Genomic DNA, 26,757 nt, shown 5'->3' with positions numbered 1-26,757 from the left:
TCCAGGTAGAGTCATGAGCATCCATTCACTCTCTATCCTTAGAAAGACTTGATACAGTGATCAACGAGGGCTCGAGGCACGAGAAAGGATGGGAGTGGGGGTGCAGGTAGAGAAATTGGACGGGAGACAGAGGCTGGGAGGAAGAAAGAGAGAGAAAATGGACATGGGGACAGAGCATTGGGGGTAAAGAAAGCCTGGCGGTACATAGGGTGGGGGGCAGAGGGTTTGTCAGAGAGACAGAATGGGAGGGGGGGTGGATGCAGAGTGTGAAACGAGAGAAATTGGGAGTTGCAGAGTGTCGGGAGAGAGAATGAACTGGGTCACGGTGGGGGAGAAAGAGAGCAACAATGAATGACAGGAGAGGGTTGGGGAGAGAGAGGGAATGGATAGAGAGCAGAGGGTGGGGAAAGAGAGAGAATGGAGAGGGGACAGAGAGTGTGTGGAGAGGGACTGGATGGTGGAAGGCAGAGGGTGTGGAGAGAGAGAAGAGGATTGGATGGGAAAAGCAGGTGGATGAGAGACTGGACAGGGGGCAGAGGGCGTGGAGATAGAATGGACGGAGGTGCAGAGCGTGGCATGTGTGTATGTGTGTGTGTGAGAGAGAGAAAAGAGACGGGATGCTAGGGATAGCGAGAGAGAATGGACAGGAGGAGCTGAGGGCATGATTGGGTCCTGATTGAATGGGGAGGTGGTGAAAGGATCCCACCCACTTCCAGCATCCCCTTCTCTGCACACTGGGGATGGCAAGAAGTGGCTTGAAACTGAACCAAGAGTCAGCCCTTTCAGGAGACGGGAGCTGGGCAAAAACAGGAGGATGGGTTGGAGTCCATTGAAAGGTGGAAGAATTGGGAGACAGAGATTTTGAGTAGAAGATAGAGAAGGCTGTTTCATATAAACCAGAATTCTCTCATCTGTTTTCTGTCCTGCACTGACAGTAGTGATGTGTTTTCTCAAGGTATTAGCAGAGGAGGATTTGCTCTTCAGGCATGCACAAGGAATTTACTCAGGGCCCGAATATCAGCAGCGTTTGAATCCAGGAGGGGAAATGTTTGTCTACAGGAAATGATTTCAAACATCAATGTGCATTGAGAAGCCCGTGATTACACACAGACTGCTTCAGGGTTCTGATTGTGGAGAGAACTTGAACTCTCGCGAAATGTGAAGGCGAGCCCGTCAGTGGATCGTTGAAGCTGCTGAGACACAATGACCCCTGCACCATAGAAACTCTGTGGAAGCAAATTCAATTCCTCAAACTGACTGGAGTGTCACCGGGATTGGGAAGAAGCCAATTGATTGCTGAAAGCTGGAGAGGGGATTCATCGGAGCGCCAGGGACCTGGGTTCGATCCCACCCTCAGGGTGACTGTGTGGAGTCTGCATTTCCCTATCTCCCCCATTCCCCCACCCCACCCCCACCACCCCTCCCGTGTCTGCTTGGGTTTCTTCAAGGTGCTCCGGTTTCCTCCCATGGTTCAAAGATGTGAAGGTTAGAGTGGATTGGGCATTATAAATTCAGGGATTAACTGTGGGGGTTATTGGGTAGGTCTGGGTGGAATGCTCTTCAGAGGGTCAGTGTGAACATGTTGGGCCAAATGGCCTGTTTCCACAGTGTTGGGGTTCTATGATTCCCCCAAAGTGTCTGCAGCCTGGCTTCCAGCTCCATCTCTCTGAGCCGAAGGTCCTCCAGCCTGTGTTTCCCTCGCTTCCAGCACCCAGAACCTCCCACCTTCTGCAAATCGAAAGACAAGTCCCACCCTGCCCTCTCCAATGTGTGTTGTGTAACTGCTTAATCATTTTTAGTGCGCCAGCAAAGGCTGATAGCCAAGTTCGGAAACCAGGAGATGGCCTCAACCGTGACCTTGCGTCCATGTCACATGCTCTCTTTCTCTCTCTCTCTCTCTCACACACACACATACACACACACTTTACCCAGCATGCACACGCTCTCTCTCATGCATGCACTCACACATTTGGGGTGAATTTGCATTTCCACAATTATATATTTGGAAATAGAGCCAGTCTGACTCAAGATTGGGATACAGACAGTCTCGAACCTCAGCTTTTATGCGTTGTTTGACGTGAGGTTCCCTATATAAAACATTAAGTTACCTGGAGAATCTGACTTAAAAGAGGTTCTGGAATGTTCAAATTAATGAACTGAAATCTGCAACCCATTTTAAAAGATGAAAGATTTAACAGCAATCTCGGTTTCTTCAATATATCATTTATGTTACATGACACTAAAGGTTTTTGCTATATATTCTGTGTCTTATGATCCTACTCCACAGCTACCTGATGAAGGAGCAGCGCTCCAAAACCTAATTTTCCCAAATAGACTTGTTGGACTATATCCTGGTGTTAGTGAGATTTTTAAACTTTGTTTCCAGTGAATACAGCCCACACCCTCCACTGTTGCCAGTAAACTTTGCAATGCCAATGAAACAATGAACCTGCAGTCCTGAAAAACATACAATTTCTTCCAATACTAGCTCCTCATTCACTGCTCCTTCTGAGATACGACACTGAAAACTTAGTGCTGGAGACTGAAAGAAATGAGCAGCTTTAAATCAAAAACCTGTTGGATCTCCAGCTTTCAATGAGTGTCTAAGCCTGGTGGTAAGTTCAGGTAACCTCTACTGCGACCCAATTTTGTTACAGCTTCAGATCTCCCCAGCAAAACGATGTAGAAAAAGTAGCTTTAAAAAAAAGCTCAAGCTCAAAGTGCATACACTCGCCCCACTCCTCCCGCCCCATTTTCTTTACTATTGGTCAGCTCAGTTGTCCCTTTGTAACTGACCCACCCTCCCATCCTGGCACTTTCCCCTGCCACCGCAGGAACTGTAAAACCTGCGCCCACACCTCCTCCCTCACCTCTATCCAAGGCCCTAAAGGAGCTTTCCACATCCATCAAAGTTTTACCTGCACATCCACCAATATCATCTATTGTATCCGTTGCTCCCGATGCGGTCTCCTCTACATTGGGGAGACTGGACGCCTCCTAGCAGAGCGCTTTAGGGAACATCTCCGAGACACCCGCACCAATCAACCACATCGCCCAGTGGCTCAACATTTCAACTCCCCCTCCCACTCTGCCGAGGATATGGAGGTGCTGGGCCTCCTCCACCGCCGCTCCCTCACCACCAGACGCCTGGAGGAAGAACGCCTCATCTTCCGCCTCGGAACACTTCAACCCCAGGGCATCAATGTGGATTTCAACAGTTTCCTCATTTCCCCTTCCCCCACCTCATCCTAGCTTCTAACCTCCAGAAACTCGATCCCCTGACCTGTCCGGACTTGTCCGACCTGCCCAGCTCCTTTTCCACCTAACCACTCCACCCTCTCCTCCCTGACCTATCACCTTCATCTCCTTCCCCACTGACCTATTGTACTCTATGCCACTCTCTCCCCACCCCCACCCTCCTCTAGCTTATCTCTCCACGCTTCAGGCTCTCTGCCTTTATTCCTGATGAAGGGCTTTTGCCCGAAACGTCGATTTTGCCTGTCCTCGGATGCTGCCTGAATTGCTGTGCTCTTCCAGCACCACTGATCTAGAATCTGGATCCCTGGTACAGCCGGGTAAAGCATGCAGCTGGGACGACTGAGTGAACCCTTTCCCACAACAGCAGTCTCCTTCCCGAAAAAGGACACGAGTGAATCAGATGGGGGGGGGGTTTCCCCAGGAAATGGTTTCATCCTTAGATTATGAAGTCCAGATTACTGACGGAATTCCAATTCTGCCATCTGCCGCGGCAGGATTCAAACCTGGGATTCCCCAGAGCTGGCTTAATAGGGTCACTCGGCCATCGCTCCTTCAATCCCCCTACGATGGCACGTGACCTCACTGGTGCCTCCGCAGGTGGGAGGAGCAGGTGAATCCCTTCGGGCACCTACAGCAGGTGAATGGCCTCTCTCCAGTGTGAACCCGCTGGTGGGTCAGCAGTGCAGCTGACTGAGTGAACCCCCTCCCGCACATGGGGCCTGTGAATGGCTTCTCTCCCTTGTGGACCTACTCGTGCGTCTGCAGTTGGCTGATCCGACTGAACCCCTTCCTGCACACTGAGCAGGTGAATGGTCTCTCCCCGGTGTGAATGCATCTGTGGGTTTCCAGCAGGAATGGGGAAGGGAATCCCTTCCCACAGTCCCCACATTTCCAATGTGCCAAGCCCCCAAACTGAAGGAATACACAAGGAAAATACCCTTAAGAGAAAAAAAAGTAGCTGAGCACCTTTGGGCACTCTGCTCCCTCCCTGGATTCACTCCAGTTGCTACAAGTGAACAGTGTTTCATCCACCCCCATCTCCCCCTCCCACTCCCTGTCTCACTCCCGGAGGATGGTATATGGAAAGCGGGTGACATTGCTTTGCTCCCAGATGTTGCCCAGAGGGAGAGAATTTCACTCTGAAACTAACAGGGATGACGTCAACAATGGAGGGCGGGCCGGACAGCTGCCCTGCAGTTGAGGCACGTGTGGAGGGGAGGACACTTTGCAAATTCCCACTCTCCTCCAAGTCAAGCAGTTTGAGTTCAAGCAAAGCAATGGCTTTAATTTTATGTTAGAAAACCTCCTCTGTGCCATGGGAACGCTTCTACCATGGGAAATTCAGGGCTACAGATTCATAACAACAGGAGGAGTAGGCCAATTAGGCCAAATCCTCCAACCCTGGCAACATCGTTGTAAGTCTTTTCTGAACCCTTTCCAGTTTCACACCATCTTTCCGATAGGAAGCAGACCAAAATTACATGCAATATCCAAAAAGTGGCCAGACAAATGTTCTGTACAGTGGCAACATGAGCTCTCAATGACTTTACTCGATACTCTGAACAATAAAGCAAAGCATAACAAACGCCTACTTCACCATCCTATCTGTATGCGATTCTACTTTTAAGGAGCTATCAACCTGCACTCCAAGGTCTCTTTGTTCAGCAACACTGCCGAGGACCTTACCATTAAGTGTAAAAGACCTATTCTGATTTGCTTTTCCAAAATGCAGCACCCCACATTTCTCTAAATTAACCTCAATCTGCCACTCAGCTCATTGGCCCATCTGATCAAAATCCCGTTGTAATCTGAGGTAATCTTCTTTGCATTCACTACACCTCCAATTTTGTCATCTACAAACTCGGTAACTATACCTACAATGTTTAGATCCAAATCATTTGTATAAATGACAAAAGGTAGTGGACCCAGCACCGATCTTTATTACACACAACTGGTCACAGGCCTCCAGTTTGAAAAGCAACCCTCCATCACCACCCTCTGTCTTCTGCCTTCGAGCCAGTTCTGTATCCAAATGGCTAGTTCTCCCTGTATTCCATGAGATCATACCTTTGCTCACACGTCTCCCATGAGGAACCTTGTTGAATGCCTTCCTGAAGTTAATATAGATCACGTCCACCGCTCTGCCTTCATCAATCCACTTTCTTACTTAGTCATAGAGATGTAGAGCAGGGAAACAGACCCTTCGGTCCAACCCGTCCATGCCGACCTGATATCCCAACCCAATCTAGCCCCACCTGCCAGCACCCAGCCCATATTCCCCCAAATCCTTCCTATTCATTTGCCCATCCAAATGCTTCTTAAATGTTGCAATTGTACCAACCTCCACCACTTCCTATGGCAGCTCATTCCATACACGTACCACCCTCTGCGTGAAAACGTTGCCCCTTAGATCCCTTTTATATCTTTCCTCTCTCACCCTAAACCTATGCCCTCTAGTCCTGGACTCCACCACCCCAGGGAAAAGACTTTGTCTATTTATCCTATCCATGCCCCTCATAATTATGTAAACCTTTATAAGGTCACCCCTCAGCCTCCGACGCTCCGGGGAAAACAACCCTAGCCTGTTCAGCCTCTCCCCATAGCTCAAATCCTCCAACCCCGGCAAGATCCTTGTGAATCCTTTCACGTTTCACACCATCTTTCCGATAGGAAGGAGACCAGAATTGCACACAATATTCCAACAGTGGCCTAACCAATGTCCTGTACAGCCGCAGCATGATCTCCCAACTCCTGTACTCAATACTCTGACCAATAAAGGAAAGCATACCAAACACCTTCTTCACGATCCTATATACCTTTGACTCCACTTTCAAGGAGCTCGGAACCTGCACTCTGAGGTCTCTTTGTTCAGTAACACTCTCTATGACCGAACCATTAAGTGTATAAGTTCTGCTAAGATTTGCTTTCCCAAAATGCAGCACCTCGCATTTATCTGAATCAAACTCCTTCTTCAATCAACTCAATCAAGTTTGTGAGACATGATTTCCCACGGACAAAGCCATGCTGACTATCGCTAATCAATTCTTGCTTTTCCAAATGCATGTAAATCCTATCTCCCAGGATTCTCTCCAACAACTTGTCACCCACGGATGTTAGGCTTACTGGTCTTGCATTCCCTGGCTTTTCCTTACCACTTTCTTAAATAGTGGCACCACGTTAGCCACCCTCCAGTCCTCCGGCACCTCACCTGTGACTATCGATAATACAAATATCTCAGCAGGATGTCCAGCAATGGTTTCCCTAGCTTCCCACAGAGTTCTAGGGTACACCTGATCAGGTCCTGGCATGTATCCACTTTTATGCATTTCAAGACCTCCTCCTCTGTGATGTGGACATTTTCCAACATGTCACCATCCATTTCCCCACATTCTATATCTTCCATGCCCTTCTCCACGGTAAACACTGATGCAAAATATTCGTTCAGCATCTCCTCCATCTACTGCAGCTCCACACATAAGCCGCTTTGCTGACCTTTGAGGGGCCCTATTCTCTCCCTTTTTACCTTTTGTCCTTAATGTATTTTTAAAAACAGTTTGGATTCTCCTTAACTCTATTTGCCAAACCTATCTCATGCCCTCTTTTTGCCCTCATGATTTCTCTCTTAAGTATGCTCGTACTGCCTTTACATTCTTAGGATTCACTCGATCCCTCTGTCTATACCTGACATATGCTTCCTTGTTTTTCTTTACCAAAATCTCATTTTCTCCAGTCATCCAGCATTCCCTACACCTACTAGCCTTTCTTTTCACCCTAACTGGAATATTCTGTGTCTGGACTCTTGTTATCTCATATCTGAAGGCTTCCCATTTTCCAGCAACCTGCGAACATTTGCCCCCAATCAGCTTTTGAAAGATCTTGCCGAATACCTGAATCTTCCTCCAATTTGGAACTACAACCTTTAGATCTGATATATTATTTTCAATCACTATTTTAATGTTAACAGGATTGGGGTTGTTGGCCCTTATGTTTTACACCCTCTCCAGTAGGTACATCCACATTGTGAATTAGAAAATTTCATTGTACACACTTAACAAATTCTTCTATTTGGCAGATAGGTAAATGGGCAGGAGTTATACCTTGGTTCCACTCTTCCTTCATTCCCATCAACCCTACCCCCATTCCCACCCCAATAGTCCAACGGCACTTTCCCCTGCAACTACCGAATGTGTGACACCAGCCCATTTACCTATTCCCTCCTCACTATCCAAGGGCCCAAACGTACCTTCCAGGTGAAGCGGCACTTTACCCGCACTACCCACAACCCAGTCTACTGCATTTGCTGCTCACAATGTGGTCTCGTCTACATTGGTTGAGTGCTTCGCAGAACATCTACGTTCTGTCCGCAAAAAAGACCATGAGCTTCCAGTTTCCTGCCAATTCCACACCCCACCCTGTTCGCTGGCCAACATCTCTGTCTCAGGTTTGCTGTATTGTCCCAGCGAAGCTCAGCACCAGCAGAACGAAGAGCACCGAATATTGCACTTGGGGACCATACATCCCTCCAGTCCCAATATCGAATTCAATAATTCTAGGGCCTGAACTCCATAGTATCCTCGTCCCTACCACACACACTAAGCCTTGTTATCACATAGTCTGTCATTACACACTACCTATTCTTAGCCACGAACAGTCTCCATTCACCCTTCCACGCAGATCGTTATCAACTCCCTTTCCTGTCCAACAGTTCTTCCCTCGCTTTGGGCTCTGTCCTGGTCTATCATTTCCTGCGTCCGCCTTCCTCCCACAATATCTCCTGCATATAAACCGACAATTTCCCAATCACCATCAGTTCTTTTTATTGTTTCTGATATACAGCATCCACAGTTCTTTCAGCTTTTTATTGAGAGAGAGTTGCAAATTGTTTCGAGAGACAGAGAGAGAGAGAGGGGAGAGACAGACCAGACATGAACTGTTGATGTCCGTTGTTACACATAACGTAAAATCATTGCAGTGCGATCACTTCCTTTAATCATGAATAGAGACCCGTAACTCTCTGCGAGCTTGTGGCGCAATGGTAGCGCGTCTGACTCACGTGTTCAAGTCACGTCAGGCTCAGGGTTTCAAACCAAGGAAGGAGTGCATTTACTTCTTTCCGGAAACTTTCGATCACACACGTGAAGCTTTGCTGTCAGTTTGATTTGTGAACACTGTGTCAGGGAGGTGGTGTGCCCATTGTTTGGGTAAATGCTCAGCTCCCCGCAATGTGAGAAGTAAAACACAAACTGTTGATCACGGGATTTAAACACACAGCCGCTTCGTTCAGTTATACCGATACTTCCACAACATAATCTAGAGATTCCCAGCTTTGTGTTTCAATCTATCAGGAGGTCCCAGCGCATCCTGTTATAGCAGAGTGACAGCGGGTTCAGATAGAAGTGTTTCCCACCAACGGCAAATCCTTTTCTCTCACTGGACACAGTTAAAATTATCTTTATTCAACAGGAGGAGCGGAAACTACAGTCGGGCATCCCCTCTCCAAATTAACGGTGAGCCTGAATTTTATAAACGGTGTCAGTAAAATCCAGTGGCGGACACTGATTTGGTTCAACCTTTTTTTTTCCCAAGTGTAATTCACCGAGAGGATGCTGCTGTGTGAAACAGCGTGGGGAATTACTGCAGGGCCTCCTGCACATGGGACACACCGCAACTGATGTGTTTCACCTTCACCAGTTTATTCCTATCTCGGAGAAGAGAGGTTTGATGATTCGGATCATAACAGGCCGACAGAGAACACGAGAAGAGCACTCAGACCTTCACAAGCTTGTCACCACAGCTGGGTCATCGTGGCCCGTGTATCAGTATGGGATAGTGAGCTGCATCTACTGACTGGAAGCACAGCAAATTGGAGTGCTGGTGGGACTATCACACAGGAGAAAACGGCTTCGACCTATCAACTGGAGAGGCTCCCAATGCGCAACTCCGCTCAACTCAACTGAATAACTGTAAACAAATTACTCCGTGATTCAAAGGAATACTCGGTTTTGAATCTGCATTGTGGCATGTACCTTCGAGAATGATGTCAAAACACCTTCATTGCTGTGATGGAGTATCCTGGTGGGCAGAATATATCCGTTGTCAAATTTCCTACGTTCTGTTGGCCCAACTCCGATTTCACTCAGAATCACGAAATGTGGGACAGCGCAGACTGAGGCCATGCAGTCCACCATAGCTCTGCTGGCTCAACACAATATGTAAATAAGTGTCTCATTCTGTCGACTTCTCCCTGTAAATCTGCACATTGTTACATTGAACATGCCCACCGAATTCCCTTTTGTGTCCATTGAATCTACCTCTTTGTCACTGTCAGACAGCGACTTACTGACCCCACTCCCTGTGCGAAAACGGTCTTCCTAATGTCACTTTTACTTATTTTCCTGATGATTTTAAATCTCTGCCAAATCATTCTCGATCCTTTCAGGCCTGGGAGCATTTTCACTGCATTATTTCCTCTGTCTAAAACCCTCATGACGTGGAAACTTCAATCAGACCAGCTTTCAGCCCTCTGTTCTCCAACGAGAGCTGCCCCAAACCTTCCAATCTCCCTTCATTGCTGACATTCCTCAGAACGGTACCTGTTCAGCGCTGTCTGCAATCACTTCACTTCCCCGCTTCCTGAAGTATCACCCTCAGAATTGAGCGTAATACAGGTGGAGGATTCATTCAGACTCGGATTGCGCGGACGAAAAATCTGCAATACTTGTTTTCACTTTGAACAAGTGTTTCCCTTCGCCGTGTTCACTGCAATGGCAGCTCTGCGCCGTCCCTAATTCAGGCAGTCCGCTCTTATTTAATTAAGCGGCTTTTTGAGAAAATTCATCAGGTAATTTTGCTCAGGTCAATTTAAGGAATGATGGTTCGCCTGGGATTGGAACCCGGGAATTCTCACACGGCTGCATATGCTCGAAGACCCAAAGCTAGAATCATATCCCAGACTAACGAGCCACCAGCCATGGGTGCAGCCACCTCCGGAAGCAGCTGAGACTTGCTCAGTACGAAATACTTTGTACATTGCTCCCAGAATTGCAAGTAGGGAAGAGTTTCAAGAACATCTGCTTCTCAATCTGTCTCCCTGCTCCCAGGACGCTGCTGTTTGTCCCGTCCCCAGGGACCGGGCTCTCTCCACTGGTGGATAATTGAACCATTTCGTTTCTACTTGCAAGCTGTGCTGGTGGAAGGCAGAGCCCATTCACTCTTCTGCTCTCTCACACTATTACGTGAGGCAGGAGAAGTCAGTTACAGTCATGCGTAGGAAATGGGCAACTTTGAACTTGTTCCAAAGGTCCTGTTAACGGAGAGATAGAAAGATGCTGTGCTGTCGGGACAGAGAGAAATGGACACTGGAGACTCTTCCCTCAGGTAAATTGATATGGGTACATTTTTGTGCAGCCTGCTTGGTGTTCAGAATTTGTCTTAACACAACAATCCTGCAGGAAGTCTTTTATTACACCGTTGGTTTCGTTACTGTAGGAAATGGACTAAAACAGCAAGTCATGTGTTTCAACTTCACCGGTTCATTGCCATCTGAGAGCAGAGGTTTCACACGAGATCAGGACACACCGACAGAGAACAGGACAAGACAACTCAGAGCTCCACAAGGGTGCCAGCGCAACTGTGTAAATTTGACTTGTGGATCGATGTGATATATTGAGCTCAGATACCCGAAGTTTTGGGAAACAAATGACATGGCAAGGAAAAGAACAGGGCGCCGTTATACGGGAAAGCTACTAAAGACATTAAGTGAGTCGGAGAAAATGGTTTCGCTTCTGGGTTATGATCCCAGCATGCACCCGTTGTGCCATTCTCCTGCATTGCACGGTAGCTTTTCCAGAGAAGTATTCAGCTTTCCATCTGGCGTGCGACTTGCATGTTCGAGAATGTCATCAAAAGATCTTCACTGCTGTAGTGTCATGTGCTGTTGTGCAGACATGTCGCTGATGTGCAAATATAAACTCAGAGAACAATGTACACTAGAGACTCTGAGCCAGCTGAAACTTGCTCAGTGTGAAATACACTCCACATTGCTCCAAGAATTGCAAGCAGCAAAGTGTTTCCAGAACATCTGCTTGTCATGCTGTCCCCGGGGCGCTGATGTTTGTCTCATCCCCAGGAAATGGTCTACCTCCACTGGCGGATAATTAAACCAATTTGTTTCTACTTGTCCGCTTTTCTGGAGGGAGGGAAGAGTCCATTCGCTCTTCTGCTTTTTAACTCCCAATCCCTTGGGGTGAGAGGTATCACTTACACTTTGTGGGCGGCACGGTGGCACAGTGGTTAGCACTGCTGCCTCACAGCGCCAGAGACCTGGCTTAAATTCCCGCCTCAGGCGACTGACTGTGTGGAGTTTGCAGGTTCTCCCCATGTCTGCGTGGGTTTCCTCCGGGTGCTCCGGTTTCTTCCCACAGTCCAAAGATGTGCAGGTCAGGTGAATTGGCCATGCTAAATTCCCCGTTGTGTTAGGTAAGGGGTAAATGTAGGGGTATGGGTGAGTTGGACTTCGGCGGGTCAGTGTGGACTTGTTGGGCCGAAGGGCCTGTTTCCACACTGTAAGTAATCTAATGAGTGGGAAGTGAGTAACTTTGATTGTGAATTTCCTCCAAACGTCTGTTATCGGAGAGATAGAAAGATGCTGTGCTGGCGGGGCAGAGAGAAATGGACACCGAGGACTCTTCCCTCAAATAGATTCATATGAGTACATTGTTGTGCAGTCTGCTTGGTGTTCAAAATTCGTCTTCACGCAGCAATCTTACAGAAAATCTTTCGCAAAGTGGGCATCGCTTTCATCGCTGCGACCGCGCAGCAGTTAACATCTGAGCCCCAAGTGTCCCAGATGAAGAGAATCCGAGTGAAACCTTCACTCACTGAGAGTCATCCCCACGGCCCTGAGCTGCGGGACTGCAGACAGTCCAACACGGAAGGGACGGTTAAATGAACCATTGTCGCTCCCTCAGCCTCTCTGTCCCAGAGACAGGCAGTGGGACGGCATAAACACGTACCATCGTTCTCCCGCCGACAGAGGCGGTCCAGCCCATCGTGTCCACGGCGACTCTCTGCCACTTGTCTCTCTCTGAGGTGATTCACAATCAGTGATATCTGTCCGAATACTAAGGGACTGTGTCTGAATGGTGACACAGTTACTGACATGCTGATCATGTTGTCATTCACGTACGAACCGGCGTGGCGAATTACTGCAGGGAAGGCAGGAAACCACAAGGCATGCGTTTCAGCTTTATCAGCTGACAACAGAGTGACCAGTGACAAGCATTGCCCTCCTCAACATAGGGGACAGAGAACAGGAGAAGGGCCTGAAATCCCCCATATCCTTGACCCCTACCACACACATACGAGCCCCTTGTTATCACATAGTCTGCTACGACACACTACTTATTGTTAGCCACGAACGCTCTCCATTAACAGTTATTCACCCTCCCACACGGATCGTTATTCACTCCTTTGTCCCTCCTATTGTTCTCTCTCTGAGCTGGCGGGAAAGAGAGCAATGTACACTGGAGACTCTGAGCCAGCTGAAACTTGCTCAGTGTGAAATACATTCTACTTTGCTCCAAGAATTGCAAGCAGCAAAGAGTTTCCAGAACATCTGCTTGTCATTCACGTCGGAACCGGCGTGGCGAATTACTGCAGGGAAGGCACGAAACCGCAAGGCATGCGTTTCAACTTTATCAGCTCATTGGCATCTCAGAGAAGTGGTTTTGCGGTTCAGTTCATAGGAAACCAACGAAGAACAGGAGAAGACCACTCAGACCTCCAAAAGCCCGTCACTTGAACGGTGTGAGTTTCGCCATACTATATGGTATGATACGGGGCATTCAGACAGTCAGGAAGTCTTTTGAAAGGCAAGATGCCAAACGGAGTCCCATCGCTCAAGGAGACAGTGAACAATAGCAGAGGATGGTTTCGATCCATCGACCTCTGGGTTATGGGCCCAGCACGCTCCCGCTGCGCCACTCTGCTCTTATGCACAGTTCCGTTTTCCACAGGTCCCTTTAGCCTTTCGTCTGACGAGACTGTTGTCAAAGATCTCCACTGCTGTCGTCTTATATGGTGTTGCGCAGACGTATGGAGGCTGTGTAAATATAAACTTTTTCTAACTTCCCACATTCTGTTGGTCGAACTGTGATTTCACTCTGAATAGACGCCATGCGGCCCACCTTCGCTCTGCTGGGTCGACACAGTAAGTAAACGTGGGTCTCTATTCGTATCATTCTCTTGCCTTCTCCATGTTATTCTGCACATTGTTACTTTAAACATGACCACCGAATTCCCGTTTGCGTCTCATGAATCTGCCTCTTTGTCAGTGTCAGTTAGGGATTTACTGACCCCAATCACTCCCTGTACGAAAGCGTTCTCCCTAATGTCACTTTTGGTTCTTTTCCTCATGACTTTAAATCTCCGCCGAATCGTTGCCGATCCTTTCAGGCGTGGGAGCATTTTGACTACATTACTTTCTCTGTCTCGACTTCGCGTAACTTGGAAAGCTTCAATGGGGCCAGATTTCAAACTTCGGATCTCCGAAGAGAGCTATCCCAAATTTCCAATCCACCCTCATCGCTGACATCCCTCAAACACCGCAACCTCCAATCATTACACTTCGCTGCTTTCTGTCCCATTGGTTCTCCAGGGAGCCCAACCTCGTTTAACGAACGTACTTTTTGAGAAAATGGAAGAGGCACTTTTGCACAAGGCATAAACCGCGGGCTCGTCCGGGATTTGAACCCGGGACCTCTCGCAAATCTACGTCGACGAAGACCCAAAGCGAGAATCATACCCCTAGACCAACGAGCCAGACAGCAAGCGCGCTTCCACCCCACCCCCCGCTCTACCTCTTGAACCAGCTGAGTCTTGCTCAGAGTGAAGTATAGTTGACATTGAACAGGCTGGGGCTGTTTTCTCTGCAACGTCGGAGGCTGAAGGGTGACTTTATGGAGGTTTACAAAATTATGAGGGGCATGGATAGGATAAATAGGCAAAGTCTTTTCCCTGGGGTCGGGGAGTCAAGAACTAGAGGGCATAGATTTAGGGTGAGAGGGGAAAGATATAAAAGAGACCTAAGCGGCAACATTTTCACGCAGAGGGTAGTGCGTGCATGGAATGAGCTGCCAGAGAAAGTGGCGGAGGCTGGTACAAATGCAACATTTAAGTGGCGTTTGGATGGATATATGAATAGGAAGGGTTTGGAGGTATATGGGCCGGGTGCTGGCAGGTGGGACTAGATTGGGGTGGGATATCTGGTCGGCATGGACGGGTTGGACCGAAGGGTCTGTTTCCATGCTGTACATCTCTATGACTCTATGAACAGCTGCTTCTCATTCTGTCTCTGAGCTGCCGTTTGCCCGTCCCCAGGAACAGGGCCCTCTCTACTGGCAGAAAATTAAACCGTTTTCTTTCTAAACTTTTCTCTGACACCGGACTGACCAGTGACAAGCATTACCCTCCTCAACATAGGGTACAGAGAACAGGAGAAGACCCCGCAGACCTCCACGAGTGTGTCATCTCAACTGTGCATTTTGGGCCAGTATATCAATGTGAAATATTTACGTCGAAGATTTTTGGAAAGCAGATGAGAAGGCGAGGTGCACAACAAGCTGCTAAAGACAACATTGAGTGAATAGGAAAGATGGTTTCCCTTCTGGGTTATGCTCCCATCACGCACCGGCAGACATATCACCCACAAGCAAATATTAACTCTGTCTAAATTGCCACATTCTGTTTTTGCGAACCGTGATTTCACTCAGAAGCACAATTTACTCGCTCCCTCCTGAATATCCTTCCAGACTCGAACATACCTTCCAGGTGAAGCAGCACTTCACCTGCACATTTGCCGCAACCTAGTCTCCTGCATTCGCCGCTCATAGTGTCGTGTCCCCAACCGAGCATGAAGTATAATCTGGATGACTGCTTCGCAGAACACCTCGGTTCTGCCCGCAAAAAACGGACCTGAGCTTCTGCTTTCCTGCCACTTTAACACGCCACCCTGTTCCCTGGCCAAAATCTCTGTCTCAGGCTTGCAGCAGTGCTCCAGCAAAGCTCAGCTCCAGATGGAAGAACAACGCCTCATATTCCACTTCAAAACCCTACAGCCCTCCGGTCTTCAAGATCGAGTTGCACGATTTTAGGGCCTGAAATCCCCCATATCCTTGACCCCTACCACACACATACGAGTCCCTTGTTATCACATAGTCTGCTACGACACACTACTTATTGTTAGCCACGAACGCTCTCCATTAACAGTTATTCACCCTCCCACACGGATCGTTATTCACTCCTTTGTCCCTCCTATTGTTCTCTCTCTGAGCTGGCGGGAAAGAGAGCAATGTACACTGGAGACTCTGAGCCAGCTGAAACTTGCTCAGTGTGAAATACATTCTACTTTGCTCCAAGAATTGCAAGCAGCAAAGAGTTTCCAGAACATCTGCTTGTCATTCACGTCGGAACCGGCGTGGCGAATTACTGCAGGGAAGGCACGAAACCGCAAGGTATGCGTTTCAACTTTATCAGCTCATTGGCATCTCAGAGAAGTGGTTTTGCGGTTCAGTTCATAGGAAACCAACGAAGAACAGGAGAAGACCACTCAGACCTCCAAAAGCCCGTCACTTGAACGGTGTGAGTTTCGCCATACTATATGGTATGATACGGGGCATTCAGACAGTCAGGAAGTCTTTTGAAAGGCAAGATGCCAAACGGAGTCCCATCGCTCAAGGAGACAGTGAACAATAGCAGAGGATGGTTTCGATCCATCGACCTCTGGGTTATGGGCCCAGCACGCTCCCGCTGCGCCACTCTGCTCTTATGCACAGTTCCGTTTTCCACAGGTCCCTTTAGCCTTTCGTCTGACGAGACTGTTGTCAAAGATCTCCACTGCTGTCGTCTTATATGGTGTTGCGCAGACGTATGGAGGCTGTGTAAATATAAACTTTTTCTAACTTCCCACATTCTGTTGGTCGAACTGTGATTTCACTCTGAATAGACGCCATGCGGCCCACCTTCGCTCTGCTGGGTCGACACAGTAAGTAAACGTGGGTCTCTATTCGTATCATTCTCTTGCCTTCTCCATGTTATTCTGCACATTGTTACTTTAAACATGACCACCGAATTCCCGTTTGCGTCTCATGAATCTGCCTCTTTGTCAGTGTCAGTTAGGGATTTACTGACCCCAATCACTCCCTGTACGAAAGCGTTCTCCCTAATGTCACTTTTGGTTCTTTTCCTCATGACTTTAAATCTCCGCCGAATCGTTGCCGATCCTTTCAGGCGTGGGAGCATTTTGACTACATTACTTTCTCTGTCTCGACTTCGCGTAACTTGGAAAGCTTCAATGGGGCCAGATTTCAAACTTCGGATCTCCGAAGAGAGCTATCCCAAATTTCCAATCCACCCTCATCGCTGACATCCCTCAAACACCGCAACCTCCAATCATTACACTTCGCTGCTTTCTGTCCCATTGGTTCTCCAGGGAGCCCAACCTCGTTTAACGAACGTACTTTTTGAGAAAATGGAAGAGGCACTTTTGCACAAGGCATAAACCGCGGGCTCGTCCGGGATTTGAACCCGGGACCTCTCGCAAATCTACGTCGACGAAGACCCAAAGCGAGAATCATACCCCTAGACCAACGAGCCAGACAGCAAGCGCGCTTCCACCCCACCCCCCGCTCTACCTCTTGAACCAGCTGAGTCTTGCTCAGAGTGAAGTATAGTTGACATTGAACAGGCTGGGGCTGTTTTCTCTGCAACGTCGGAGGCTGAAGGGTGACTTTATGGAGGTTTACAAAATTATGAGGGGCATGGATAGGATAAATAGGCAAAGTCTTTTCCCTGGGGTCGGGGAGTCAAGAACTAGAGGGCATAGATTTAGGGTGAGAGGGGAAAGATATAAAAGAGACCTAAGCGGCAACATTTTCACGCAGAGGGTAGTGCGTGCATGGAATGAGCTGCCAGAGAAAGTGGCGGAGGCTGGTACAAATGCAACATTTAAGTGGCGTTTGGATGGATATATGAATAGGAAGGGTTTGGAGGTATATGGGCCGGGTGCTGGCAGGTGGGACTAGATTGGGGTGGGATATCTGGTCGGCATGGACGGGTTGGACCGAAGGGTCTGTTTCCATGCTGTACATCTCTATGACTCTATGAACAGCTGCTTCTCATTCTGTCTCTGAGCTGCCGTTTGCCCGTCCCCAGGAACAGGGCCCTCTCTACTGGCAGAAAATTAAACCGTTTTCTTTCTAAACTTTTCTCTGACACCGGACTGACCAGTGACAAGCATTACCCTCCTCAACATAGGGTACAGAGAACAGGAGAAGACCCCGCAGACCTCCACGAGTGTGTCATCTCAACTGTGCATTTTGGGCCAGTATATCAATGTGAAATATTTACGTCGAAGATTTTTGGAAAGCAGATGAGAAGGCGAGGTGCACAACAAGCTGCTAAAGACAACATTGAGTGAATAGGAAAGATGGTTTCCCTTCTGGGTTATGCTCCCATCACGCACCGGCAGACATATCACCCACAAGCAAATATTAACTCTGTCTAAATTGCCACATTCTGTTTTTGCGAACCGTGATTTCACTCAGAAGCACAATTTACTCGCTCCCTCCTGAATATCCTTCCAGACTCGAACATACCTTCCAGGTGAAGCAGCACTTCACCTGCACATTTGCCGCAACCTAGTCTCCTGCATTCGCCGCTCATAGTGTCGTGTCCCCAACCGAGCATGAAGTATAATCTGGATGACTGCTTCGCAGAACACCTCGGTTCTGCCCGCAAAAAACGGACCTGAGCTTCTGCTTTCCTGCCACTTTAACACGCCACCCTGTTCCCTGGCCAAAATCTCTGTCTCAGGCTTGCAGCAGTGCTCCAGCAAAGCTCAGCTCCAGATGGAAGAACAACGCCTCATATTCCACTTCAAAACCCTACAGCCCTCCGGTCTTCAAGATCGAGTTGCACGATTTTAGGGCCTGAAATCCCCCATATCCTTGACCCCTACCACACACATACGAGTCCCTTGTTATCACATAGTCTGCTACGACACACTACTTATTGTTAGCCACGAACGCTCTCCATTAACAGTTATTCACCCTCCCACACGGATCGTTATTCACTCCTTTGTCCCTCCTATTGTTCTCTCTCTGAGCTGGCGGGAAAGAGAGCAATGTACACTGGAGACTCTGAGCCAGCTGAAACTTGCTCAGTGTGAAATACATTCTACTTTGCTCCAAGAATTGCAAGCAGCAAAGAGTTTCCAGAACATCTGCTTGTCATTCACGTCGGAACCGGCGTGGCGAATTACTGCAGGGAAGGCACGAAACCGCAAGGCATGCGTTTCAACTTTATCAGCTCATTGGCATCTCAGAGAAGTGGTTTTGCGGTTCAGTTCATAGGAAACCAACGAAGAACAGGAGAAGACCACTCAGACCTCCAAAAGCCCGTCACTTGAACGGTGTGAGTTTCGCCATACTATATGGTATGGTACGGGGCATTCAGACAGTCAGGAAGTCTTTTGAAAGGCAAGATGCCAAACGGTGTCCCATCGCTCAAGGAGACAGTGAACAATAGCAGAGGATGGTTTCGATCCATCGACCTCTGGGTTATGGGCCCAGCACGCTCCCGCTGCGCCACTCTGCTCTTATGCACAGTTCCGTTTTCCACAGGTCCCTTTAGCCTTTCGTCTGACGAGACTGTTGTCAAAGATCTCCACTGCTGTCGTCTTATATGGTGTTGCGCAGACGTATGGAGGCTGTGTAAATATAAACTTTTTCTAACTTCCCACATTCTGTTGGTCGAACTGTGATTTCACTCTGAATAGACGCCATGCGGCCCACCTTCGCTCTGCTGGGTCGACACAGTAAGTAAACGTGGGTCTCTATTCGTATCATTCTCTTGCCTTCTCCATGTTATTCTGCACATTGTTACTTTAAACATGACCACCGAATTCCCGTTTGCGTCTCATGAATCTGCCTCTTTGTCAGTGTCAGTTAGGGATTTACTGACCCCAATCACTCCCTGTACGAAAGCGTTCTCCCTAATGTCACTTTTGGTTCTTTTCCTCATGACTTTAAATCTCCGCCGAATCGTTGCCGATCCTTTCAGGCGTGGGAGCATTTTGACTACATTACTTTCTCTGTCTCGACTTCGCGTAACTTGGAAAGCTTCAATGGGGCCAGATTTCAAACTTCGGATCTCCGAAGAGAGCTATCCCAAATTTCCAATCCACCCTCATCGCTGACATCCCTCAAACACCGCAACCTCCAATCATTACACTTCGCTGCTTTCTGTCCCATTGGTTCTCCAGGGAGCCCAACCTCGTTTAACGAACGTACTTTTTGAGAAAATGGAAGAGGCACTTTTGCACAAGGCATAAACCGCGGGCTCGTCCGGGATTTGAACCCGGGACCTCTCGCAAATCTACGTCGACGAAGACCCAAAGCGAGAATCATACCCCTAGACCAACGAGCCAGACAGCAAGCGCGCTTCCACCCCACCCCCCGCTCTACCTCTTGAACCAGCTGAGTCTTGCTCAGAGTGAAGTATAGTTGACATTGAACAGGCTGGGGCTGTTTTCTCTGCAACGTCGGAGGCTGAAGGGTGACTTTATGGAGGTTTACAAAATTATGAGGGGCATGGATAGGATAAATAGGCAAAGTCTTTTCCCTGGGGTCGGGGAGTCAAGAACTAGAGGGCATAGATTTAGGGTGAGAGGGGAAAGATATAAAAGAGACCTAAGCGGCAACATTTTCACGCAGAGGGTAGTGCGTGCATGGAATGAGCTGCCAGAGAAAGTGGCGGAGGCTGGTACAAATGCAACATTTAAGTGGCGTTTGGATGGATATATGAATAGGAAGGGTTTGGAGGTATATGGGCCGGGTGCTGGCAGGTGGGACTAGATTGGGGTGGGATATCTGGTCGGCATGGACGGGTTGGACCGAAGGGTCTGTTTCCATGCTGTACATCTCTATGACTCTATGAACAGCTGCTTCTCATTCTGTCTCTGAGCTGCCGTTTGCCCGTCCCCAGGAACAGGGCCCTCTCTACTGGCAGAAAATTAAACCGTTTTCTTTCTAAACTTTTCTCTGACACCGGACTGACCAGTGACAAGCATTACCCTCCTCAACATAGGGTACAGAGAACAGGAGAAGACCCCGCAGACCTCCACGAGTGTGTCATCTCAACTGTGCATTTTGGGCCAGTATATCAATGTGAAATATTTACGTCGAAGATTTTTGGAAAGCAGATGAGAAGGCGAGGTGCACAACAAGCTGCTAAAGACAACATTGAGTGAATAGGAAAGATGGTTTCCCTTCTGGGTTATGCTCCCATCACGCACCGGCAGACATATCACCCACAAGCAAATATTAACTCTGTCTAAATTGCCACATTCTGTTTTTGCGAACCGTGATTTCACTCAGAAGCACAATTTACTCGCTCCCTCCTGAATATCCTTCCAGACTCGAACATACCTTCCAGGTGAAGCAGCACTTCACCTGCACATTTGCCGCAACCTAGTCTCCTGCATTCGCCGCTCATAGTGTCGTGTCCCCAACCGAGCATGAAGTATAATCTGGATGACTGCTTCGCAGAACACCTCGGTTCTGCCCGCAAAAAACGGACCTGAGCTTCTGCTTTCCTGCCACTTTAACACGCCACCCTGTTCCCTGGCCAAAATCTCTGTCTCAGGCTTGCAGCAGTGCTCCAGCAAAGCTCAGCTCCAGATGGAAGAACAACGCCTCATATTCCACTTCAAAACCCTACAGCCCTCCGGTCTTCAAGATCGAGTTGCACGATTTTAGGGCCTGAAATCCCCCATATCCTTGACCCCTACCACACACATACGAGTCCCTTGTTATCACATAGTCTGCTACGACACACTACTTATTGTTAGCCACGAACGCTCTCCATTAACAGTTATTCACCCTCCCACACGGATCGTTATTCACTCCTTTGTCCCTCCTATTGTTCTCTCTCTGAGCTGGCGGGAAAGAGAGCAATGTACACTGGAGACTCTGAGCCAGCTGAAACTTGCTCAGTGTGAAATACATTCTACTTTGCTCCAAGAATTGCAAGCAGCAAAGAGTTTCCAGAACATCTGCTTGTCATTCACGTCGGAACCGGCGTGGCGAATTACTGCAGGGAAGGCACGAAACCGCAAGGCATGCGTTTCAACTTTATCAGCTCATTGGCATCTCAGAGAAGTGGTTTTGCGGTTCAGTTCATAGGAAACCAACGAAGAACAGGAGAAGACCACTCAGACCTCCAAAAGCCCGTCACTTGAACGGTGTGAGTTTCGCCATACTATATGGTATGGTACGGGGCATTCAGACAGTCAGGAAGTCTTTTGAAAGGCAAGATGCCAAACGGAGTCCCATCGCTCAAGGAGACAGTGAACAATAGCAGAGGATGGTTTCGATCCATCGACCTCTGGGTTATGGGCCCAGCACGCTCCCGCTGCGCCACTCTGCTCTTATGCACAGTTCCGTTTTCCACAGGTCCCTTTAGCCTTTCGTCTGACGAGACTGTTGTCAAAGATCTCCACTGCTGTCGTCTTATATGGTGTTGCGCAGACGTATGGAGGCTGTGTAAATATAAACTTTTTCTAACTTCCCACATTCTGTTGGTCGAACTGTGATTTCACTCTGAATAGACGCCATGCGGCCCACCTTCGCTCTGCTGGGTCGACACAGTAAGTAAACGTGGGTCTCTATTCGTATCATTCTCTTGCCTTCTCCATGTTATTCTGCACATTGTTACTTTAAACATGACCACCGAATTCCCGTTTGCGTCTCATGAATCTGCCTCTTTGTCAGTGTCAGTTAGGGATTTACTGACCCCAATCACTCCCTGTACGAAAGCGTTCTCCCTAATGTCACTTTTGGTTCTTTTCCTCATGACTTTAAATCTCCGCCGAATCGTTGCCGATCCTTTCAGGCGTGGGAGCATTTTGACTACATTACTTTCTCTGTCTCGACTTCGCGTAACTTGGAAAGCTTCAATGGGGCCAGATTTCAAACTTCGGATCTCCGAAGAGAGCTATCCCAAATTTCCAATCCACCCTCATCGCTGACATCCCTCAAACACCGCAACCTCCAATCATTACACTTCGCTGCTTTCTGTCCCATTGGTTCTCCAGGGAGCCCAACCTCGTTTAACGAACGTACTTTTTGAGAAAATGGAAGAGGCACTTTTGCACAAGGCATAAACCGCGGGCTCGTCCGGGATTTGAACCCGGGACCTCTCGCAAATCTACGTCGACGAAGACCCAAAGCGAGAATCATACCCCTAGACCAACGAGCCAGACAGCAAGCGCGCTTCCACCCCACCCCCCGCTCTACCTCTTGAACCAGCTGAGTCTTGCTCAGAGTGAAGTATAGTTGACATTGAACAGGCTGGGGCTGTTTTCTCTGCAACGTCGGAGGCTGAAGGGTGACTTTATGGAGGTTTACAAAATTATGAGGGGCATGGATAGGATAAATAGGCAAAGTCTTTTCCCTGGGGTCGGGGAGTCAAGAACTAGAGGGCATAGATTTAGGGTGAGAGGGGAAAGATATAAAAGAGACCTAAGCGGCAACATTTTCACGCAGAGGGTAGTGCGTGCATGGAATGAGCTGCCAGAGAAAGTGGCGGAGGCTGGTACAAATGCAACATTTAAGTGGCGTTTGGATGGATATATGAATAGGAAGGGTTTGGAGGTATATGGGCCGGGTGCTGGCAGGTGGGACTAGATTGGGGTGGGATATCTGGTCGGCATGGACGGGTTGGACCGAAGGGTCTGTTTCCATGCTGTACATCTCTATGACTCTATGAACAGCTGCTTCTCATTCTGTCTCTGAGCTGCCGTTTGCCCGTCCCCAGGAACAGGGCCCTCTCTACTGGCAGAAAATTAAACCGTTTTCTTTCTAAACTTTTCTCTGACACCGGACTGACCAGTGACAAGCATTACCCTCCTCAACATAGGGTACAGAGAACAGGAGAAGACCCCGCAGACCTCCACGAGTGTGTCATCTCAACTGTGCATTTTGGGCCAGTATATCAATGTGAAATATTTACGTCGAAGATTTTTGGAAAGCAGATGAGAAGGCGAGGTGCACAACAAGCTGCTAAAGACAACATTGAGTGAATAGGAAAGATGGTTTCCCTTCTGGGTTATGCTCCCATCACGCACCGGCAGACATATCACCCACAAGCAAATATTAACTCTGTCTAAATTGCCACATTCTGTTTTTGCGAACCGTGATTTCACTCAGAAGCACAATTTACTCGCTCCCTCCTGAATATCCTTCCAGACTCGAACATACCTTCCAGGTGAAGCAGCACTTCACCTGCACATTTGCCGCAACCTAGTCTCCTGCATTCGCCGCTCATAGTGTCGTGTCCCCAACCGAGCATGAAGTATAATCTGGATGACTGCTTCGCAGAACACCTCGGTTCTGCCCGCAAAAAACGGACCTGAGCTTCTGCTTTCCTGCCACTTTAACACGCCACCCTGTTCCCTGGCCAAAATCTCTGTCTCAGGCTTGCAGCAGTGCTCCAGCAAAGCTCAGCTCCAGATGGAAGAACAACGCCTCATATTCCACTTCAAAACCCTACAGCCCTCCGGTCTTCAAGATCGAGTTGCACGATTTTAGGGCCTGAAATCCCCCATATCCTTGACCCCTACCACACACATACGAGTCCCTTGTTATCACATAGTCTGCTACGACACACTACTTATTGTTAGCCACGAACGCTCTCCATTAACAGTTATTCACCCTCCCACACGGATCGTTATTCACTCCTTTGTCCCTCCTATTGTTCTCTCTCTGAGCTGGCGGGAAAGAGAGCAATGTACACTGGAGACTCTGAGCCAGCTGAAACTTGCTCAGTGTGAAATACATTCTACTTTGCTCCAAGAATTGCAAGCAGCAAAGCGTTTCCAGAACATCTGCTTGTCATTCACGTCGGAACCGGCGTGGCGAATTACTGCAGGGAAGGCACGAAACCGCAAGGCATGCGTTTCAACTTTATCAGCTCATTGGCATCTCAGAGAAGTGGTTTTGCGGTTCAGTTCATAGGAAACCAACGAAGAACAGGAGAAGACCACTCAGACCTCCAAAAGCCCGTCACTTGAACGGTGTGAGTTTCGCCATACTATATGGTATGGTACGGGGCATTCAGACAGTCAGGAAGTCTTTTGAAAGGCAAGATGCCAAACGGAGTCCCATCGCTCAAGGAGACAGTGAACAATAGCAGAGGATGGTTTCGATCCATCGACCTCTGGGTTATGGGCCCAGCACGCTCCCGCTGCGCCACTCTGCTCTTATGCACAGTTCCGTTTTCCACAGGTCCCTTTAGCCTTTCGTCTGACGAGACTGTTGTCAAAGATCTCCACTGCTGTCGTCTTATATGGTGTTGCGCAGACGTATGGAGGCTGTGTAAATATAAACTTTTTCTAACTTCCCACATTCTGTTGGTCGAACTGTGATTTCACTCTGAATAGACGCCATGCGGCCCACCTTCGCTCTGCTGGGTCGACACAGTAAGTAAACGTGGGTCTCTATTCGTATCATTCTCTTGCCTTCTCCATGTTATTCTGCACATTGTTACTTTAAACATGACCACCGAATTCCCGTTTGCGTCTCATGAATCTGCCTCTTTGTCAGTGTCAGTTAGGGATTTACTGACCCCAATCACTCCCTGTACGAAAGCGTTCTCCCTAATGTCACTTTTGGTTCTTTTCCTCATGACTTTAAATCTCCGCCGAATCGTTGCCGATCCTTTCAGGCGTGGGAGCATTTTGACTACATTACTTTCTCTGTCTCGACTTCGCGTAACTTGGAAAGCTTCAATGGGGCCAGATTTCAAACTTCGGATCTCCGAAGAGAGCTATCCCAAATTTCCAATCCACCCTCATCGCTGACATCCCTCAAACACCGCAACCTCCAATCATTACACTTCGCTGCTTTCTGTCCCATTGGTTCTCCAGGGAGCCCAACCTCGTTTAACGAACGTACTTTTTGAGAAAATGGAAGAGGCACTTTTGCACAAGGCATAAACCGCGGGCTCGTCCGGGATTTGAACCCGGGACCTCTCGCAAATCTACGTCGACGAAGACCCAAAGCGAGAATCATACCCCTAGACCAACGAGCCAGACAGCAAGCGCGCTTCCACCCCACCCCCCGCTCTACCTCTTGAACCAGCTGAGTCTTGCTCAGAGTGAAGTATAGTTGACATTGAACAGGCTGGGGCTGTTTTCTCTGCAACGTCGGAGGCTGAAGGGTGACTTTATGGAGGTTTACAAAATTATGAGGGGCATGGATAGGATAAATAGGCAAAGTCTTTTCCCTGGGGTCGGGGAGTCAAGAACTAGAGGGCATAGATTTAGGGTGAGAGGGGAAAGATATAAAAGAGACCTAAGCGGCAACATTTTCACGCAGAGGGTAGTGCGTGCATGGAATGAGCTGCCAGAGAAAGTGGCGGAGGCTGGTACAAATGCAACATTTAAGTGGCGTTTGGATGGATATATGAATAGGAAGGGTTTGGAGGTATATGGGCCGGGTGCTGGCAGGTGGGACTAGATTGGGGTGGGATATCTGGTCGGCAGGGACGGGTTGGACCGAAGGGTCTGTTTCCATGCTGTACATCTCTATGACTCTATGAACAGCTGCTTCTCATTCTGTCTCTGAGCTGCCGTTTGCCCGTCCCCAGGAACAGGGCCCTCTCTACTGGCAGAAAATTAAACCGTTTTCTTTCTAAACTTTTCTCTGACACCGGACTGACCAGTGACAAGCATTACCCTCCTCAACATAGGGTACAGAGAACAGGAGAAGACCCCGCAGACCTCCACGAGTGTGTCATCTCAACTGTGCATTTTGGGCCAGTATATCAATGTGAAATATTTACGTCGAAGATTTTTGGAAAGCAGATGAGAAGGCGAGGTGCACAACAAGCTGCTAAAGACAACATTGAGTGAATAGGAAAGATGGTTTCCCTTCTGGGTTATGCTCCCATCACGCACCGGCAGACATATCACCCACAAGCAAATATTAACTCTGTCTAAATTGCCACATTCTGTTTTTGCGAACCGTGATTTCACTCAGAAGCACAATTTACTCGCTCCCTCCTGAATATCCTTCCAGACTCGAACATACCTTCCAGGTGAAGCAGCACTTCACCTGCACATTTGCCGCAACCTAGTCTCCTGCATTCGCCGCTCATAGTGTCGTGTCCCCAACCGAGCATGAAGTATAATCTGGATGACTGCTTCGCAGAACACCTCGGTTCTGCCCGCAAAAAACGGACCTGAGCTTCTGCTTTCCTGCCACTTTAACACGCCACCCTGTTCCCTGGCCAAAATCTCTGTCTCAGGCTTGCAGCAGTGCTCCAGCAAAGCTCAGCTCCAGATGGAAGAACAACGCCTCATATTCCACTTCAAAACCCTACAGCCCTCCGGTCTTCAAGATCGAGTTGCACGATTTTAGGGCCTGAAATCCCCCATAT

The 26,757-nt window shown here is 48.5% G+C and overlaps 5 non-coding genes across 5 annotated transcripts; all 5 read right to left on the bottom strand.

The window, feature by feature from the left end:
* Nucleotides 1-13,989: 13,989 nt before the first annotated feature.
* trnap-ugg (transfer RNA proline (anticodon UGG)) lies at nt 13,990-14,079 on the bottom strand. The gene is given in 2 exon segments: nt 13,990-14,025; nt 14,044-14,079. It is a non-coding gene; the product is annotated as a tRNA-Pro (tRNA).
* A 2,742-nt stretch (nt 14,080-16,821) lies between these two features.
* On the bottom strand, nt 16,822-16,911 carry trnap-ugg (transfer RNA proline (anticodon UGG)). Its single transcript is given in 2 exon segments — nt 16,822-16,857; nt 16,876-16,911. It is a non-coding gene; the product is annotated as a tRNA-Pro (tRNA).
* A 2,742-nt stretch (nt 16,912-19,653) lies between these two features.
* Nucleotides 19,654-19,743, bottom strand: trnap-ugg (transfer RNA proline (anticodon UGG)). Its single transcript is given in 2 exon segments — nt 19,654-19,689; nt 19,708-19,743. It is a non-coding gene; the product is annotated as a tRNA-Pro (tRNA).
* Nucleotides 19,744-22,485: 2,742 nt separating this feature from the next.
* trnap-ugg (transfer RNA proline (anticodon UGG)) lies at nt 22,486-22,575 on the bottom strand. The gene is given in 2 exon segments: nt 22,486-22,521; nt 22,540-22,575. It is a non-coding gene; the product is annotated as a tRNA-Pro (tRNA).
* Nucleotides 22,576-25,317: 2,742 nt separating this feature from the next.
* Nucleotides 25,318-25,407, bottom strand: trnap-ugg (transfer RNA proline (anticodon UGG)). Its single transcript is given in 2 exon segments — nt 25,318-25,353; nt 25,372-25,407. It is a non-coding gene; the product is annotated as a tRNA-Pro (tRNA).
* Between the last annotated feature and the right edge of the window lie 1,350 nt (nt 25,408-26,757).

The sequence above is a fragment of the Chiloscyllium plagiosum genome, unplaced genomic scaffold (genome assembly GCF_037043375.1).
Source record: "Chiloscyllium plagiosum isolate Xiang-an unplaced genomic scaffold, Cpla_swu_hap1 HiC_scaffold_27, whole genome shotgun sequence".
Taxonomy (NCBI): Eukaryota; Metazoa; Chordata; class Chondrichthyes; order Orectolobiformes; family Hemiscylliidae; genus Chiloscyllium; species Chiloscyllium plagiosum.
The sequence above is the reverse complement of the archived record's forward strand: the minus strand, read 5'-3'. Positions and strand labels throughout refer to the sequence as shown.